A 20773-nucleotide genomic window follows, 5' to 3' on the forward strand; every position below is an offset into this window, starting at 1 on the left:
AAGGAAGGAAGGAAGGAAGGAAGGAAGGAAGGAAGGAAGGAAGGAAGGAAGGAAGGAAGGAAGGAAGGAAGGAAGGAAGGAAGAGGAGAAAAGGAGGGAAGGAAGGAAAGAAGAGCATTTATTCATATTTACTGTATGCTAAGCACTGGGGATACAAATGCAAGAGTAAGACCTGGCCTCAAAGAGTTTACCCTCTAACAGAAAAACAAAGCAAAACACATATAGATTGATGGCTGGCAGGAGGGGAGGGAAAGGGACACCAGTATTTTGGCTTGAGAAGTTCCAATTTTGAGTCTTAGGATAGTTGATTGGCTAATCCTGTCAAGCAGTAATAACAATACTGATTGAATTGTGGTTGGAGGGGTAGTTTGGGAGTGGTGGATATGGGGTAAGGTAGGTGACAAGGTCCTGTGGTCTAGAGAGTAGAGGGGTAGGTCAGGGCAAAGTAGGGCAACAGTAAAATGTGAAGCATAGCTGAAGATGACCAACTATGGAGGGCCATTTGACACACTGAAGACAGAGCAGACTGGGAGTTCCAGAGCTAAAAGGGTTAAGTTCTCCAGAGGAGGAAGCATCCATCAAGGTAGATAGGAAAAAAAAAAGACCAGGGTAGAAATCACCATGGGTCTTTCATTAGACTTTTCCATTCTACCTGAACAAACAGGTCATCACTCACCGGCACTCACATTAGCTTCCAAAATGAGACAGCTTTAGGAACAGAGATTGGTTTTTAACCAACTGAATGGACCATATCACTCCTAACAAGTAGTATCAGCCACTTTTGAGAAATGATACAGCCAGTTTAGATTAGACCCCATTCCCCAGAAGGATAATGGTTTAAATGACTAATTAATCCATGATGGCAGACTTTGACACCAGCAGCTAAGAAGCATTTACTACATATTTACTATGCACTGTCCTTAACACTATGTCTCTGTGGCATAATTGGTTAGCACAGTTAAGCTGTTAACCAAAAGGTTGAGAGTGCTGGGCCTAAAGTGAGGGAGACATCTTTATGAGTTCAAATCTGGCCTCAGACACTTATTAGCTATGCTACTCTAAGCAATTCGCTTAACCCTGTTTGCCTCAGTTTCTTCATGTATAAAATGAGTTGGAGAAGTAAATGACAAACTACTCCAGTATCTGCCAAGAAAACCCCAGAAGGGGTCACAAAGAATCAAACATGACTGAACAAGTGCTAAACACCGGGATTACAAAAAGGCAAAAATTAGTTCTTTCCCTCAAAAGGCTTATATTTCTACTGCAGAAGATCATATACTATATTAATTCAATTATATTCATTATTAATTCCATTTTGTTATTTCCAACCATATTCTGTTATCTCTTAGTTTTTCTAGGTATATAATTTTATATGTCATCTATAAATATAGATATTTTATCCTCTTAATTACAAATACTTATTCCTTTAATTTCTTTGTCATGCTTTTGACTAGCTTATATCTTGGAGGAGACCTCATGGTTTCTCACTACCAGCCTTCCTGGTTGAGAGTTAATTAATCTCTGCCTGGTTTAAGCAGACCTGGAGCAAAACATTTAGGTTGATAGGATAGATAACGTCTCTGTCCCTCTCAAATTTCTCTTCTTTTTTGTTTCCTCTCTATTTGTAAGTATTTGCAAATAAATTTCTGACTCAAGATATAATAAATACTGGCAACCACATAATTTCATATAATCATCATCCAACCATTAATTTTAACCTTTACAAATGCTATTGGTTTTGAATATACATTTTTTATCTTATTATAGAAAGCTCATTCTATTCCTATGTAAAATTTTTTTAACATAATAGATTGCTATTGCTAAAAAAAGAGAAACTTCAATGAATAAGAGTAAAATATCATGAATGAATTGTATGATAGGGAAAAAAACGGGCTGGTCACATATTGAAAGTGAAGGGTGAGGGGGCAGCTGGGTAGCTCAGTGGATTGAGAGCTAGGCCTAAAAAGGGGGAGGTCCTAGGTTCGAATCTGGCCAATAGTTTCTCCTGAAAAGTGGCTGGAGTCTGGAGAACACAGGAAGGACACAATTCTAGCACATTCCTCTGGCCACCCTACCCTGCAGGAAGAGAAAGAAAGAAATGGTATAGGAGAACAATTTACACACTCACAAAAATGTCATGTAGAAAAATAATTTTGACTTTATCTTGGTATAGTATTTAAACATAAAGAGTGTTTGGCATAGTATTTAAACATAAACATAAGTAGGTTAGGGGAATGTAGAAGAATTTGCCTGTCATATCTATGGAGAAGGGAAGAATTTATGACCAAACAAGAGACAGAACATTACAAGATGTAAAATGAATAATTGTTATTGTATTAAATTAAAAAGGTTTTGTGCAAACAAAACCAATGCAACCAAGATTAGAAGGGAAGCAACAAACTGGGAAAAAAATTCATAACAAATTTCTCTGATAAAGGTCTCATTTCTCAAATATATAAAGATCTAAGCCAAATTTAGAAGAATCTAAGTCATTCCTCAATTGATAAATGGTCAAAGGATATGAATAGGTCATTTTCAGATGAAGAAATCAAAGCTATCAAAAACCATATAAAAATGTTCTAAATTTTTCTTGACTAGAGAAATGCAAATTAAAACAATTCTAAGATACCAACTCACATCTATCAGACTGGCAAATGTGGAAAATGATAGATGTTGGAGGGGATGTGGCAAAATTGGGACACTAATGCATTGCTGGTGGAGTTGTGAATTGATCCAATCATTCTGGAAAGCAATTTGGAATTATGCCCAAAGAGCTGTAAAAGAATGCTTACCTTTTGATCCAGCAATACTACTACTGTATCTGTATCCCAAAGAGATTTTTTTAAATGGAAAAGGACCTATTTGTACAAAAATATTTGTAGCTGCTTTTTTTGTGGTGGCAAAGAATTAGAAACCAAAGGGTTGTCCCTCAACTGGGGAATGGCTGAACAAATTGTGATATATGATGGTGATCGAAAATTATTGTGTTATAAGGAATGATGAACAGGATGATTTCAGAAAGAACTGGAAAGACCTATGTGAACCATAGCATGAAATAACCAGAACTAGGAGAACATTACACACAGTAACTATAATACTATGGAATGATCAAATGTGATAGACTTTGCTATAAACAGCAATAAAATGATCCACAATAATTCTGAAGAACTTATGAAAAAGAATTCTACCCACATATAGAGAAAGAACTGTTGAAGTAGAATGCAAGTGAAATATGATTTATCACTGTTTTGTGGGGCATATATTTTGGATTTTTGACTCTATAAGATTATTCACTTGCAAAAATGAACAGTATAGAAATATGTTTTGAGTGATAATACATGTATAAGCCTGATTGACTTGCTTATCAGCTCTGGGAGTGGGGAAGAAAGATGGGAGGGAGACAATATGGATCATACGGTTCTGGAAAACTTATGTGGAAATTTATTAAAATAAAAAAAATTTAAGTAGAATGCCAGTCAATTCAATGACAAACCATGATTCTAGAAGACTGAAGATAGAATTTATTCACTTCCTGAAGAGGGGATTCAAAATTCAGAATGAGACACATTTTTTGGACATAGCTTGATTATACACATTTATTTTGAGTTCTCTTTTTTTTGATATTGCTGTTTATCATTTGATAGGAGAGTGAAAGGAGAGAAAATAAATATTTGTAAACTGAAGAAAAAGGCAGAAGGACTGAGACTAGAGACTATTATAAAAGGAACTGCATTGTTCCCGCTTTGTTGTCTATTCTTGCTACCCAACTTGCAAACACTATTTCTATCTCCTCCCCACTTGCCTGTTCCTCACTCCTCAACCTCTTTTTTTTAAACTTTTACTTTCTGTCTTAGAATCAATACTAAGTATTGATTGCAAGGCAGAAGAGTGGTAAGGGCTAGGCAATTGGAGTAAGTAATTTGCCCAGGTCACACAGCTAGGAAGTGTCTGAGGCCAGATTTGAACCCAGGACCACCCATTTCTACTTCTGGTGCTCTATCCACTAAGCCACCTAGCTGCCCCTCCCCAACCTCTTTGACCTTCTAGGTCCCAGTCTGGAGGAAGGCTGGTGGTCTGAGTTCAAAACTCTGGACTGAACTAAGTCCCTCCAGGGCTGTGCTAAGATACTATAAGGATCATATTAGAAATTAGGTATTGTTATATTAGTTTAGAGATAAGAAGTGAAGAAGCTGGCTTGAGAAAGAATTGGAGTTTGAAGCAGAGCTGAGACAATGTGCCAATTTCAAATGTTGGCAGTTGTAACCATTTTTCTGTGACAGTTAATCTCTCTGGGTGTGGCAGTTGGCAGTTGGTCTCTGACAGCTGGCAGAGTCACACAGAAGGACTCTCTCTCTCTTTCTGTCTGAGTGAAAGACCTGAAGGAGTTTAGTGTTTTCTTTTCCAACTTGAGAAACACTATGGACTATCTATTGTGGTTTTTATAGATTGATTTAACTCTGAGAAGACCAAAGTAAGACCTGGTCTTTGGTCTGGATTCTGAGTCTGCTAAGGCTCAACGTCCTGACTTGATTCTTGTTGAGACTCAACTACCTAGCCTTTGTTATTTTTATAACTTGAAGGCAAAGTTAAGAATTATAAGGATAATAGTAGTAGTTTTATTTAGAATAGTAAAAATTTGGGTTAGTCAGATCAGGAAGGATTAGTGTAACCTGTGAAACATAGGAGAAGTGGATCCTTGTGGAACCAGGGAGTTTTATTTGGGTGGAGTTAGAATCCCTTAGAGTTAGAAATCCTTTTATCCTTATATATTTCAATAAATGGGGGGGGTGTTGTTGTTTTTTTTTAAAACAAGAGTCTAGCATCCTTGCACCTGGCCCTGAAGAATTCATTTATGAGCCTTACTTCACTTTATCACTGAAGATACTTTTGATTACATCTATCAAAAGTATCTGAACAGTTTTGAACCTATATTTGCATAGTTTTTCTCCTTTATTTTTACAATATCACCTTATTATTTTTACAATGTAGAAAATATGGCATAGAGAAACATACTCTCTGGTGGTACTGCTCAGTGATTTTGTGTCTGTAAAACTATCTAGTAATATGCATGGATATTTTTAAGCTTTCCCTCACTAAGCTTGTGTGGTTGAATGAATAATTTTAATACACATATTGTGTGGGGGAAAAAACAAAAACTTCCTTCCTTTCTGACTCAGTCCTATTGTTGTTGATTTGAACTAGCTAAGCCTGGAAAGGTGATTGATTTGACTCTTCTGATATATAACCAACATGAGGTGAACTTTTGAGGTGGAAGATGAAAAGAAGAGGTGGCTTCTGTCCTTAGTTTCCACAAATGTTCTTGGGTCTGTCCATTCCAGCATTGGTAGGTGCATCCCTGTGGTCCTCCCTTCACATGCTCAGGTGGATATGCCTATCAAGCTCCCTCCATAAACCATTCCTCATAGCAAAAGTTGGAGATTAGGCCAACACTGACTATCTCAGGAAGACAGGCTACAACAGAAGAAAAGAAAACCAGAGCATTTGCCCTTCAAAGAGAGAGGAAACAGTGGGAGTTGCGTTTGGCCAGATTAGATGCTTGTTGGGGAAAGAAAGGGTGATGCAGCTTGGTGGGCCTTTTCCCTGGCCTGGAGGAATCAAAGTTCTACACAGAGGTCACATCCAGCTAAAAGGCATTTCTATGACTAATATGGAAAAATGTTTTACATGATTGCAGATGTAAAATGGATGTCTAATTCCTTACAGTCTCAGGGAACAGGAAAGAGAAGAAAGGTGGGAGTGAGGAAGAATTTGGAACTCAAATTTTTTTTTAAAAATGAGTTAAAATTATTTTTACATATAATGGGGGGGATAAAATATGAAAAAATTTAAGTCATCTCTAGTAGACATATATTAGCATATGCTCAATCAATATCCAGGTGCAATGGAAGGAACGTCAAGTTGAGAGTCAGAAGTACCGGATTTAAATACCAACTCTGCTATTTAATATCTGTGTGACTTTGGGGAATTCTCTTCATCTTTCTTGGCTTAGTTTTTTTATCTGTCTAATAGGGGAGTTGGATGATATGACCTCTGATGAACCTTTCAAATCTAAAATCCTGCAGTTCTGTAATTAAGCACCTACTTTATTTTAAGACCTATACTAAATCCTGAAGATATTGAAATAGTAAAAATAGCTAACAATGGGAAAGAACTTAATATCCAAAAAGTACAGTTATGACACAAATATCAAAAGTATGCTAAAATATAAAAACAAGGTAAAATATAATCTACTGCTGCTGACTTAAATAGGCCGAGTTAATAGTAGCACAGCAGTATTGTTATTTGTGTCCTAGCTAGGGTTATGATTACAGATGAATCAAAACCTTGTATGCAAGTTCCCCCTTAGAGTGATGGACAGCCATGGCATATTCCCTTCCGAAATGACTTAATAGCCCATTAGAGCCCAGGTTTGGAAGTCATTCATGACAAAGAATAATAAAACTCTGTACGTGGAAAGAATGATGGGAACATTTAAAATAGAATCCTTAGTTTTTTCAAAGCATGACTTAGATTGCCTCCTCCTACATGAGGCCTTTCTGAATTCCATCCTCAATCCCAACCCCATCCAGTTATTATTCTTTCATTCCCATGAAGTTGCTTTCTATTCCTCTCTATATTTTGTGGTTACCTATGGATATGCTGTATTCTCTCATTAGAATGAGAAATTCCAGAGGACAGGAATTATTTTGTTTTTCTTTTTATAACTCCAGGAACCTATCCTAGTGCTCGTACATGATTCATAAATGTTTGCTAATCTAATGTAATCTCTTTCAAATGTAGTATGATGACTTTTTTTTAAACCTTTACCTTCTGTCTTAGTATTAATTCTAACAGAAGAGTGATAAGGGCTAGGCAATTGGAGTCAAGCGACTTGCCCAGGATCAAACAGCCAGGATGTGTCTGAGGTCACATTTGAACCCAAGACCTCCCATCTCCAGCCCTGGCTCTCTATCCATTGAGTCAACTAGCTGCCCCAAGATGACTTTTTAATCCAAAAGGGAGATCAAAGCAGAGCCAGGAAGTCTTTTGACAAGCTGGCCCATTTTATATGAGAGAGGTAATGGTCATTTAGATCCTGGCTAAAGCTTGAAGTAAAATCATCCCTTGTCTTTTCTGAATCCAGGGAAAGCCATGGAAATATGAAGACTGAGACAAATATGGGAAGGAGAGTTGATTCTCCCAATAAGAACTGGACCTTGGATCTGCTTTTGCCCAATTATTTCATTCCTCCTTTTTCCTTGAGTCCCCATGTATGGTAAAGCCAGTCTCATAATCCAGGCTGGTGCTTTATTTTAAATATTCATTACCTAAAACAATGAAAAGGAGACTGTAAAGGGAGATTTCTCCATCTTCTGTCATCACTGAGCTGTTCTTAGGATCAGGGTTAGACCAAAAAAAGGTAAGCTGAGGAGAGATTAATTCCTTAATGACTCCACTTTGAGAGTAGATTATTTTATTTTATTTATTCATCTTGATCCTCAAGGAATAAAAGAGATTTTTTCAAATCATTTGCTAAAATCCAGGTAAATAGATCTGTGAGCTGCCAGTAAAGTAACAGACTCAATAGTCAATCAATCAGCACTTATTAAATGTTTCCAATGTTCCTATCCCAGTGCTCAGTGAAGAAACTTAAAATTAGTCTGGAATGATATTCTATTCATGAAACTATTCTAATTCTTAGCACTTCCTGGCCCTTCTCTAAATGTTCACCAAAAAATCCTTTTATACATTTGGGACTACTCTTGCACCCTTTGCCAGTCACTTAACCTTTCTAGGACTCAGTTTCATCATCTGTAAAATAAAGGGGTTGAATTTGATCACTTCTAAATCTGCCCCCACCAGCTCTAAATCTTTGCTTTTAATGATCATGGGCTATTGAAGGACCGTTTTTCCTCACCTCAACTGAAGTTGCAATTTACCCCCACAAATTATGAGGCAAATGTCTGCCTCCCTTCCCGGAGAATCCATCCTGTGTGTGTTCTTAGCTTGTCCCATATTTCTTCACTGACACCCAGTATGATAAAGGCTGTAAGGTTAAAAATTAATATACAATAACTCCAAATATTTTATTTTATAAAATTTATTAACAATCACTAGAAATAAAGGAATGAAAAGGTAATTTATTATCTAACAAAATAAAACCATGTGCCCAAGCTAATCTACCTGTTCAAAAAGCCCGCTCCACCAAAGCCACAACAGGAAGACAAGAGCAAGAGAGACATAAAAAGGGAGAATTTATATCCTGCCCATGTCAGTACATAATGACAGGAGGAGAGTGGGATACTGGGAAATGGAGTTCAGGGGTACAAGATTTCCAATTACACAAGGCCAAAGGGTTGACATCTGCCACACACATTGGGAAGTTGATAATCCCATATTTTTTTAGAAGCCTAGATGGAAATCAGAGGAGATGGGGAACTGCAGATTAAGTCTCAGTGACAGATGACAAAGGTGAGGCTATTCCCAGGACATTGTCCCTTTGAAACCTGAATATGAGATTATGAAGATGGTCTCCTTGGTGATAGTCAGATAGTCAAACCCATTCTTGCCCACAAGTATTCTCACCATGTACACAAGCTTATTGAGAAAGGGACCACAGGAAGGAACAGATGCCTATGGGCCCATACCACTGGCCTATACATGATAGTGACCAATCTTCCTCCTAACAGACTCAAGAAAGGAGCCTGATGTGGGGGGTTGACGTGTGGAGAGGGGGAATCATTCACATCTGAAGATAATAGCAGGATCAACAACTCAATTTGAATCAATGGAGGTTTTTCTTGCTCTGTTCTACAAAGAGTCAGAAGAGATTTAAAAACAGGGACAACTCTTCAAGCTTGTAATGGACAAAAGATGAAATGAGTGAGGAAACAAAGATTTGCTCTTCTAAGCATATCAATTTATTAAGCAATACATGTCAAGTCCCCCCAAAATTGGGACTAAGCCCCTTCTGCTGGTTAGGACTGAATCTCAAATTTGGGAGATTCAGATGTTTTGTTCAGTAAAAACAATCAAATGAGACCAATTAGTTAAAAGGAAGCAATTACATTAGGTAATTTGGTTTCTAATTGGATGAAAGGTTAGGGACTTTTCAAATTGGGAAGGGGAGAGTGAACAGATCAATTCCCTGAATTAAAAAAAAAAAGATATATTGCTCCTCCCCAAGAATCTGTAAAGGAACAGGAAAAGAATAACTTATTGATATCAGTATGGGGCCATTTTCTGATAAGACATATGAGTTGCTTGATATGTATAATTATGAAAAAACTCCTTATCTCAATTTTAGGATCTGACTGTACTTTTGATCAATATAACCTAGGTCCTTGGGTAAGGACCTCTAAACTTCAGGGAGATGGTCCAGTTTCCTAACCATGGAAGATTAGGTTCAAACAATACAATAAGTTTTTCTCCCAGTTCCCACAATTGAATAAACTTTTCTCTCAAGGAAGAATTTGGACTAGACCCATTAAATCACAAGGTAGAGTCCGTGCAGTTCATTCTGTTTCCACAATTAACCACTTGCTGTCTTAATCCCAACCCTCAGCTCTAATTTTCTCAAAAGCTAGAGACACTCATTAAATTGACAAAGGTAATTAATATTGACAAAATACCATGATGACAGAGTTATAGGGAAACTGACACTCTCCATTACATGTGGAACTATGAATTAGTGCTCTCCCTTTGGACAGCAATCTGGTAATATGTAGTAAGAATTAGAAAATTTACTATGTCCTGTGATTCCACAGCATAATGGTAGAGCATTGGAATTGAAGTCAGAAAAACTGGATGCAAATCCTACTTGTAAATAGTTTTGTAACTATTTTTTTTTAAACCCCTGTACTTCGGTGTATTGTGTCATAGGTGGAAGATTGGTAAGGGTAGGCAATGGGGGTCAAGTGACTTGCCCAGGGTCACACAGCTGGGAAGTGGCTGAGGCCGGGTTTGAACCTAGGACCTCCTTGCCTGACTCTCACTCCACTGAGCTACCCAGCTGCCCCTTTTGTAACTATTTTTTGATGAAAACTAAGATATCTTGTGCAAACTGTTGCAAGATGGGAGTTTAGATTTTGGAATCTCCAGAGCTGGCATGAGTTTGCATGAGACTGGGAAAGACCGTTGGAGCACCCCTATAAATAGGAGGTCACCCCTAAGCAAACCGACTCAGTTGTGAGTTAAGGCAGGTGGAAGAGTGGAAAGGGGAAAAGCTCTCCAGACAAACCCAAAAGCTGCATCATAGACCAGTGTTAGCTGATTCACTTTCCAGTCAGTTATTCAAGTCTATCATCTTCATATCCTGCTATCAGCAGTTGTCTACCATCATTAACAAGATTAATTAACAACATCATCAAGAAAACTATAACAGAAGATCTACCATCATTTTATAATCAGCCAAGTTTGACTTATATCTAACAACTTGAGCTAGCCTTAAGGTTGCCAAGTCAACCAGCATGACAGAATTCTGTTTGTGCTTTTTCCCTCTGGGAACTGCCTGAAGATTTATTCAACTAGTTATTTTAGTCCAGTATATCCTCAAACCTTTCTCCTATCTCCATCTTCCCTTAATCCTTAAATCATCCCTAAGTTGTTCCTGTTATTATCAATTAAATGAGTTAACCGATATTCAATATTTGTTTACTGACCTGATTCATCAGCTTCAAAAGATCTTCAAAGTGAAGTGTGTCAGTTAAAGTGGTTCCTTGACTGGGAAGGTTTTCACAGACTAAATATCAACTCCTGTCCGTGGTTAATTCCCAATCTTATCAAAATCCTTTGGTTTCTTCACAGATTATCATAACCAGTTTTTATCAAGAAGACACTGAGTTATATACCATCAAGAGATAAAAATCATATCCTGTTTGTCAGTTGAGAATTCTCAGTGCCTGCTTATTGGTCCAGTAAGGAGCTGTCTACCTGCTGAACAGAGCAGCCTGGTGCTTTCTAGTCTCCTTACATACTTCAGACACCGACTAGCTATATGAACCAGGACAAGTCAGTTAACTTCTCCTAGACTCAGTTTCCACATCTCCAAAATGAGGAAATTGGACTTAAATACCAAATGTCTCTGCTAGCCCTAAAATTATGATTCTACAGGTACAACAGGCTTATTGTATCCATATTCTTGACAATGATACCTGTCTCTGGCAGCCTAAGATTGGATTATCTTCTCTGGTTTCCACTTTATACTATTGACTCATATTAAGCTTGTGGTCTACTAAAAATTCCAGATCCTTTTTGGATAACTTGTTGTTAAGGTACACCCATCCTCTTTTACACAATTCTGTTTCCATTTTCTGTTTGCTGGTGAATTCCCAATGTATTCACTTTAATCTCTTGAAATAACTCCTGCCTTTCCTCTTCATTGATGTTTTTTCCATTTGTATCTTCAGAATTTCATTCTTAAGAGTTTTCCATTCATCCTGGACTGATTTCCTCTGGTAGGATTTTAGTCCACAAGTTCTTGTCTAACCCCGTCTAAACTCTAGACATCATCTATTTTGTTTTACAAATGAGGACATAGACCTAAAAAAAGTAAAATTACTTAACCAATGTCACACAGGAAATTAGTAGAAGAACTAGAATTAGAACCCAGATCTCTTGACTACCAGCCCAATGCTTATGCCACTACATAACACTATTTATCTGTTAATTGTATTACAATTTACATTGAATTTTGGAACTTAGGATGTTCCTAGATGAATTTTTTGATGAAAATTTCCTTGGGGAAGCTTGGTGGCTCAGAGGATAGAGAGTTGGACCTACAGACAATAGGTCCAGAGTTCAAATTTGGCCTCAGGATATGGGGAAATTGGGACACATATTGTTGGTGGAACTGTGAACTGATATGACCATTATGAAGAGCAATATGAAACCACACCTAAAGGGCCATAAAACTATTATACCTTTTGACCCAGCAGTATCACTACTGGGGTCTATGTCACAAAGAAATCAGAGGTAAAAGAAAAGGACCTACCTGCACAAAAATACTTTTATAGTAATTTTTGTAGTGGCAAAGAATTAGAAACTGAGAGGGTGTCTACCAAGTGGAGAATGGATGGACAAGTTGCAGTATATGGTTGTGATAGAATACTATTCTACCATAAGAAATGATGAACAGAATGAGTTCAGAAAAACCTGGAAAAACTCATATGAACAGAGGTAAGTTGAAGTGAGAAGGAGCAGAACAGTGTCTACAGTAACAGAAATATTATACGATGACCAACTGTGAAGGACCAAACTATTATTAGCAAAACACATTTCCAAGATATCCACAAAGGACTTATGATGAAAAATGTGATCCATAGCCAAAGAACTGCTGGAGTCTGATTGCAGATCAAAACATGTCATCTTCCACTTTATTTCCTTCATGAGTTTCTTATTGTATGTGTGATGTGTGTCTTCTGCCACAGCATGAGTAATATGGAAATATGTATTGCATAAAAGCACTGGTGCAACCAGTATCAGACTATTTACCACTTGGGGTGTGGGGAGAGAGGGAAGGAGAAAATCTGAATCATAAAATGTCAGAAAACAATTGTCAACAATTCTTTCTGCATGTAATTGGAAAAAAAATTAAGTAGAAAAAAATTTGACCTCAGACACTGCCTAGCTGTGTGACCCTGAGCAAGTCACTTAACACCAATTGCCTAGCCCTTACCACTCTTCTGTCTTGGAACTGATACTTTCACTCTAAAACAAAAACAGAAAAGTAAGGTTTAAAAAAAAAGATTCCTTCATTATCACACACACTATGGAAAGTCTAGCTTCCTTTGCCAGGAACTGTGATCCATTGAGAGAAGGAATAAAGGTTGGAAAGATGAAGCAGAACTCAATCTCATCACCTAGCCCAGTAATTCTCAAAGTGTGGTCTAGAGATCCCTGGGAGCAACTAAGACGTTTTCAGGAAATTAGTGAGATTGAAACTATCTTCATAATAATACAAAGATGTTTTAAGTTTAAATACAACAAATATTGACATACAGTCAATATAAACAAAAGCTCTTTAGGGAAAAGATCCTCAATTATTTTTACAAGCATAAAGAGGTCCTGAGACCAAAAAGTTTGAGAACCACTGCTCTAGACTTTCCATCTTCTTTTCTGATTGAAAAGAAGGCTTTTCAGGGTCAGGCTAAGTTTGTGGGTGGGGAAGATGGATGCCCAGTAATCTGGTCCAAAGTCCTATATATCATGGGATAATTCCTCAGGGAGGTTATGACTATCCTGATCACACTAGTAGTAAATGACAATGGTGGGATTCAAATTCAAGTCTTCTGACTTCATATACAGCATCCCTTCCAGCGTTCCATGCTACCTCCCTGGGTGCCTGGGCCCCTGATGGTAAATGAATTCTATTATTCTAGCTCTTGAGGGAGGTGGTCCCCTCCATTGGTTCCAGTCTCAAGGGAAGGGAAGAAGAGTGATTCTACAGGTACCAGAACCACTGGCACCAGAGATGAGGCAGATTATGGAATCTAAGTGGGGATAGTCAACTTTCCATGAGTTGACAGATATCTCAGATACACCAATCATAATTTATACAAAGTCCCACAGCAAATTAGTGGAAGAACTAGAACCCAAATGTCCCGACTCATTCTACCATATAACACTACTAGCCTATTAATTGTATTGTAATTTAATTCAGTTTCTGGAATTTGGGTTGTTTCTAGATTAAATGAAAGATTCCCCCATCATCACATGTACTATGAAATTATGAAGAATGGAATGAGCAAAGCCAAGAGAATATATAAACAGCAACAAAAATCTGTTTGAAGAATGACTTGCAGATGTTTACTTCCAGAGAAAGAACCGATAAATTGAAATAAGCAAGACATACTTTTATATATATACATATATCTTTTTGTCAAGTGATGCTTTCTTTAATGGGAGAAGAAGAGGTAGGGAAGGAGTTACCTGATTATTTTAATCTAACACAAATCTAACACAAATAAATCAATTTAAATTTTTAAAAAATCTGGCTTCAAAGAGATGAGCATGATGGGAAAGCTGTTGAGAGAATGGACTAGTCTATTTTGCTTCCAAGTAATACCTTCTTACCATCAGTGGAGTTTGGGTACTTTGCAAACTTCCTAATATTGGTAGACATTAAGTACAGTTTAATGAAGAAGATTAATGGGACTGGTGGCTAATTACCCAACGATTACTCATAGATAAGACAACCAAAGAACAAGGGGTTAAATCTCTGCAGAATAGCAAATGGTGAATCAACTACAGTGAAAGGCACTAAGGCACCCTCTTAAATGGGGCTAGGGAGGCAAGAAGTATGCCGCAGTGGCTTGTGAGTAGAACTATATAGTTTTAAACATAAAGTCATGATAATCAGAGCCTGGAGTGAAGATCTGGGAACCAGGAATTATGGAACCAAGGAAAACCATTTCTTTCTGAGAACACCCTGCAGACTATATTCGCCACACAAATTTTTATGGAAGTGAAATTTGATTAAAATGAACATGGATGGTTTATTTTAACCCATGGTAGCCACAAAGCCCTCAAAAGGCAATATGCAGGTTCTGTGTGTGTATGTGGTGACTATGTGTAAGGATAGAGGCAGTTCTACCTGCTTTCATCCTTCAGTGGGGAAGAGATGCCAAACTACTTTCTTTTTCTGAAATAGCATATCCCCCCCCCCCCCCCTCCAGTGCCCACCCTCATTCCAACAAAAGGCCAGGTCAAAGATGTCTGTTGTCAGGCATCTAAGAGAAAGCTACTGGGAATGACATAGCAGATGTCCAAAAGCCCCAGCCCCTTCCCTCCTGACTGGACATCATCACTTTGTCACTTCTTCCAAGGATCACAGCATCTCCCAGCACTGCTGCTCTCTTCCCTCTGAGGGCAAACAAGGAGCAATTACACATAAGGCAAATGTCGGGGGAGATTACACTCTAGAACAAAAAGTCATAGGGTGGGGAGAAACAGTTACCTTCAGGGTAGATCCTGGCTACTTTATCTGATGCTTGAACAGGATTATTGGATCAGATTGCCAAATTGTTAGTGCCAAGCAGCTGTCTCACCCCTCTGCTCACATCTGATTTNAGGCCATCATAAACTGGCCCCAACCTATATTTCCAGACTTCTTGTACATTACTCTTCTTCCTCTTCCCCTCTACCCCAAATATCTTGCTTCTCTATCTTTTCACCCACCATCCCTATTGCTTGGAATGAACTCCCTCCTTGTCTCTACCTTACAAAATCCCTCTCTTCCTTCAAGATGCAGCTCCAACATTAACCTTTCCTGATCCTGCTAAATGCAACTCCCTACCCTCCTTAACCATTTTGCATCTATCTACCTTAATTTTGATACATTTGTATTTATTTTCTTTATATTTATTCTTTCTATACTTACATATGCATTTGTTGTCTCCCTATTAGAATGCAAACTTCTTGAGAGTAGAGATTGTTTTTTCCTTTATTTTTGCATCCTCAACACCTAGTAGTCAAAATCCGGTCCAAACTAGGTACTTCCTAAGCGCATGTTGATTGAAAACTGTTGGCAGAACCAGACCTCTTTACACAAGGTCCATGATAATGTAAAGTAAGACAAAATGAAAAGACTTCAGATTTCTGATGAATGAAATGACCTAAGAAGACCAGTGATGAAACATGGTGAGGCTTCTAGAGAGGTATAGAAAGAGGTTTATATTTTGAAACAGTAGGAAATGAAAAAGTAAAAAAAAGAGAAAAGAACATCAATAAATCATTTTTAAGGGTCATACCAATTTCACCTTATTTCTTTTCTTGATGGATTCTAAACTATGAGATATGAGAAATGCCATTGATAGAATATTCATTCAAGAAGCATATGTCTGGATTTCAACATGACATTTGACATCTCTTTCAACTTATCCTTATGGACAATATGAAGAACAGCAGGAAATGTGCCCTCAAATCATTTTTTAAAGTTCAGCTGAGTAGAGGAGGAAGATATACTACCAGACACAAAAATCCTGAAGTAGTAAGATGAATTTTAGTACAGTTAAGTGGATTCAGAAATGATTTAATCAATCAATTGTACCAAAAAAGTAAGCCATTCCCCAATAGATAAATGGGCAAAGGGACATGAATAGGCAATTTTCAGATAAAGAAATCAAAACTATCAATAAGCACATGAAAAAGTGTTCTAAATCTCTTATAATTAGAGAAATGCAAATCAAAACAACTCTGAGGTACCAGCTCACACTCAGCAGATTGGCTAACATGACAGTAAAGGAAAGTAATAAATGTTGGAAGGGGTGTGGCAAAATAGGGACATTAATGCATCATTACTGGTGGAGTTGTGAATTGATCCAACCATTCTGAAAGGCAATTTGGAACTATGCCCAAAGGGCTTTAAAAGACTGTCTGCCCTTTGTCTAGTCATAGCACTGCTGAGTTTATACCCCAAAGAGATAGTAAGGAAAAAGACTTGTACAAAAATATTTATAGCCATGTTCTTTGTGTGGTGGCAAAAAAATTGGAAAATGAGGGGATGCCCTTCGATTGGAGAATGGCTAAACAAATTGTGGTATCTGTTGGTGATGGAATACTATTGTGCTCAAAGAAATAAAGAACTGGAGGAATTCCATGTGAACTGGAATGACCTCCAGGAATTGATGCAGAGTGAAAGGAGCAGAACTAGAACATTGTACACAGAGACTGATACACTGTGGTACAACTGAAATAATAGACTTCTCTACTAGCAGCAATGCAATAAACCAGGACAATTCTGAGGGACTTATGAAAAAGAACGCTATCCACATCCAGAGAAAGAACTGTGGGAGTAGAAACACAGAAGAAAAACAACTGCTTGATCACATGGGTTGATGGGGATATGATTGGGGATGTAGACTCTAAACGATCACTCTAGTGCAAATATTAATAATATGGAAATAGGTATTGATCAATGACACATGTAAAACCCAGTGGAACTGCTCGCTGGCTATGGGAGTGGGGTGGGAGGAGTGGAGGGAAAGAACATGAATCATGTAACCATGGAAAAATATTCTAAATCAGTTAATTAAATAAAATTTTTTCAAATTAAAAAAAGAACTTAAAAAAAAGAAATGATTCAATGAGAGGTAGCTAGGTGGCTCAGTGTGGAGTTGAAAGGAACTTGGCTCAAATATGGTCTTAGACACTTCCTAGCTATATGACCCTGAATAAGTCATTTAACCTCCATTGCCTAGCTCTTATAGCTCTTCTGCCTTGAAACCTATACTTAGTATTGATTCTAAGAAAGAAGGGGTTACATTTTTTTAAAAGAATGAATTATTAGACCCAAATAATAGTAACATGATTGAGTTCATGTTGGCCTAAAAGGTGGAAGGCCCTTGAGCATGATCTAGTCTTGGTCTTGTTAGGTTCACCATTTTTGTTAGTAACTCAGATAAAAGCATTTGTGACAAGATGATCAGATCTGCATATAGCATGAAAATGGAAACCATAGTTTATACATTAGATGACAAATACTGGATCAAAAAGAATCGTGACAAGACAGAGCCATGGCCTAAAATTAATAGGATGAAATATATTAGTTATAAATGTAAAACTCTCTACTTTGGTTCAAGATGTGATGTTATTAGATAATGGCTTAACTGAGAAAGATGGCATTTTAGTTGACTTTTAATAGACTGTCTTATAAATATGAGTAAACAATGTCAAATTAAAGTAAAAAAAGATAATGAAATCTTAGACTATATCTAGAAAGGCATCATATAGAGCAGTGGTTCCCAAACATTTTTGGCCTACTGCCCCCTTTCCAGAAAAAATATTACTTAGCACCCCCTAGCACATACTATCACCACCCCCTTATAGTTATTCACTGCCCCGAAACCCACCTGTGGCCATCACCGCCTCCCTGGATCATTACAGCACCCACCAGGGGGCGGTGGTGCCCACTTTGGGAATCACTGATATAGAGGTTTAAAGGAATAGTCCTTCTGCATCCTAATTTGCTGCCCAATATCATGATCAGTTCTCAGCTTGAGGGAGTGCTTGATTAAGTTGGGAGAGCATCCAAAGGGAGCTGGATAAAATCTAGAGGAACATAACCATTATTTTCAAATATTTGAAACATTGACATGTGGAATAAAGATTAGATTTATTGTGCTCATTCCTGGAGGATATTATTTAGACCAATGCGCAAAAGTTACAAGGAGGCAGAATTCCACTTAAAATAAGAAACAAATTTATTTACGATTAGTGCTGACAAGGGTTGCCTTGGAAGTATTGAATGGCATTCTCCACGACTGGAAATCTTCACATAATGCTTGGATGGATACTAGTGTGAGATGTTACAGAGGGGATTCCTGCCACCTAGTGATATCTATAAAGTCCCTACTGTCTCAGTTTCATTTACGGAAACTCAGAGATTTCCATAGAAGTAGAACAGCCCCCCAAATACTAAAAGCAATAGTCCTTTATTAATAACATTTTATTTCATGTGAGCAAAAATTTGTAGTTTAACCTGACACACCCAGGTATATGAGGAAGGATGCAAGGAATGGCAAAGAGTGGAAGAATTCAACAAGATCACAGCCACCATTAAGACAAGTATGTAACAGGATCTCCAGAGAGAGAATAGAGCTATAACCAGCCATTGGAGGAAATGGTGCTCGTCACTTCACCCAGAGTCCATTCTTACATGATCTTTTCACCTTTTCCATTTCAGTGTAGAAACTTGGGGTTTTATTCGACAAGATTATTTGAGGCTGCAGGCAAGGGCTAGGTATTTCATAGAAAGCCATATGGTAGGGGCATTTAGGTTGCTCAGTGGATAGGGTGCCAGACCTAGAGTTGGAGAAACCTGGGTTCAAATTTGGTCTCAGATATTTCCTACCTGTGTGACCCTGGGCAAGTCACTTAACTCTATTTATATAGCCCTTGCCTTTTGTCTTTGAGTTGTTAACTAAAGTTTTTTTTAAAAGAACCAAAAAAATAAAAAATAAAAAGAGAATATATTTTATTGGTTCCTTACCTCTTAAGTTGTAGACAGGGATGAATCTGCAAGGATCCATGAACAAACGATTTGAAAAAAATATTTCCTAGATACTTGCTATGTGCTAAGCATTAGGGATACAAAACAAGTGTGGTCAGTCCCTGCCCACAAAGAACATACATTCTAATAAAGGGAGGCACACAATAGAGATGTAGAAGGAAGCAAGCATTTATTGAGTGCCTGCTATGTGCTAGGCATTAGGCTAAGCTCTTTACTGCATTTGATCTTCATAATAGCCCTGGAAATTGGATGTTATCCCCATTTTATAGCTGAAATTGAGGCAGACAAAAGCTAAGTGACTTGCTCAGCGTCACACAGTTAGTAAGTAGCTGAGGCTGGATTTTAAATCAAGTCTTCCTGACTTTAGGACCAAACTTTACTCGCTGGACCATCTGTCTGCCTCTAGTGGTGGCCAGGGAGGGGAATTTTGGCTTGGAAAGTTATGGGGATGATGAATGGAACTATGGCGGGAGGAGGGAAGATTGGCACGCTCTTTTCCAATATCAGTGGTCTTATGTTTTGGAAATTGGAAATTGGAGCAGAATAGTGGCTGGGGAGGGTATTTGGGCAGTGGCCAGGAGACTGGTGAGGGCCATTAAAGTTTGGCAGGAAACTTCTAGCCAAAGATTATGAAAGAAGGTCTAGAAAGGGGCAGAACAGACATGTGTCTAGAGAAGAGACAGCCTAACAAGAAAAAAAACAGAGGGATTTTTAGACTACCAGATTTGCCCCTCTAAGTTCTATGGTTCTATATGCTCTGAATATGACACTCAATCTTTTTTTTTTTTAAATCCTTACCTTCTAATCTTAGAATCAGTACTGTGCCTTGTTTCCAAGGTAGAAAAGCAGTAAGGGCTAGATCAGTGGTTCCCAGACTTTTTTGGCCTACCTCTTCCTTTCCAGAAAAAATATTACTTAGCCCCCTGGAATTAATTTTTTTAATTTTAATAGCAATTAATAGGAAAGATAAATGCACCTGTGGCCACCACTGCCCTCCCTGGATCGTTGCAGCACCCACCACGGGGCGTCCACTTTGGGAATCACTGGGCTAGACTATGGGAGTTAAGTGACTTGCCCAGGGCCACACAATTAGGTCTAGCTCTCAATCCACTGAGTCACCTAGCTGCTCCCCTGACACTCAGTCTTTCGTCTCTAGGGCTTAAAGTTTGAACTGTTTTCTACTCAGTAGAGGTTGGATTTGTTCTGCTCAGTCTGCATTATCTTTTTAGTTCTCCATAATAACCACGAGTATGAATGTCCCAAAGGATTACCAGGGAGGAGGGCTGCCATGTGAATGGTGAGGATGGAGGGAGGAGGGAGTAAGCCAAGCTGACTGCCCCTTTCAAGAAGAACAACAGCCTTGCTTTCATTAGCACTGTGTTCTCTAACTGAGAAAGCTAAGGAACAGATAGTCAAAGCTGAAAGATATCCTAAGGCGAGGGTTCCTAACCTTTCTTTTGGGGTGAATTTTGGCCCCATCCTCAGAATGTTTTTAAATACATAAAATAAAACATACAGGATTACAAAGGAAAACAATGAAATCAAAATATTTTTATTTAAAAAAAACATAATCCATAAATCTGAGGTTTAGAGACATCTAAACCTGCAAGAAGACATCATCAAATCCATCCTATCCCCACCTCCATTTCACAGATGGGAAAACAGAGATCCATGGAATGGGAATAAATTGGCCAACATCACACAGGAATTAAGAAGCAGAAGCTGGATCAGATCCAGGTCCTCAGAGTACACACACACACACAC

The sequence above is a fragment of the Gracilinanus agilis genome, chromosome 2, assembly GCF_016433145.1.
Source record: "Gracilinanus agilis isolate LMUSP501 chromosome 2, AgileGrace, whole genome shotgun sequence".
NCBI classification, from domain to species: Eukaryota; Metazoa; Chordata; class Mammalia; order Didelphimorphia; family Didelphidae; genus Gracilinanus; species Gracilinanus agilis.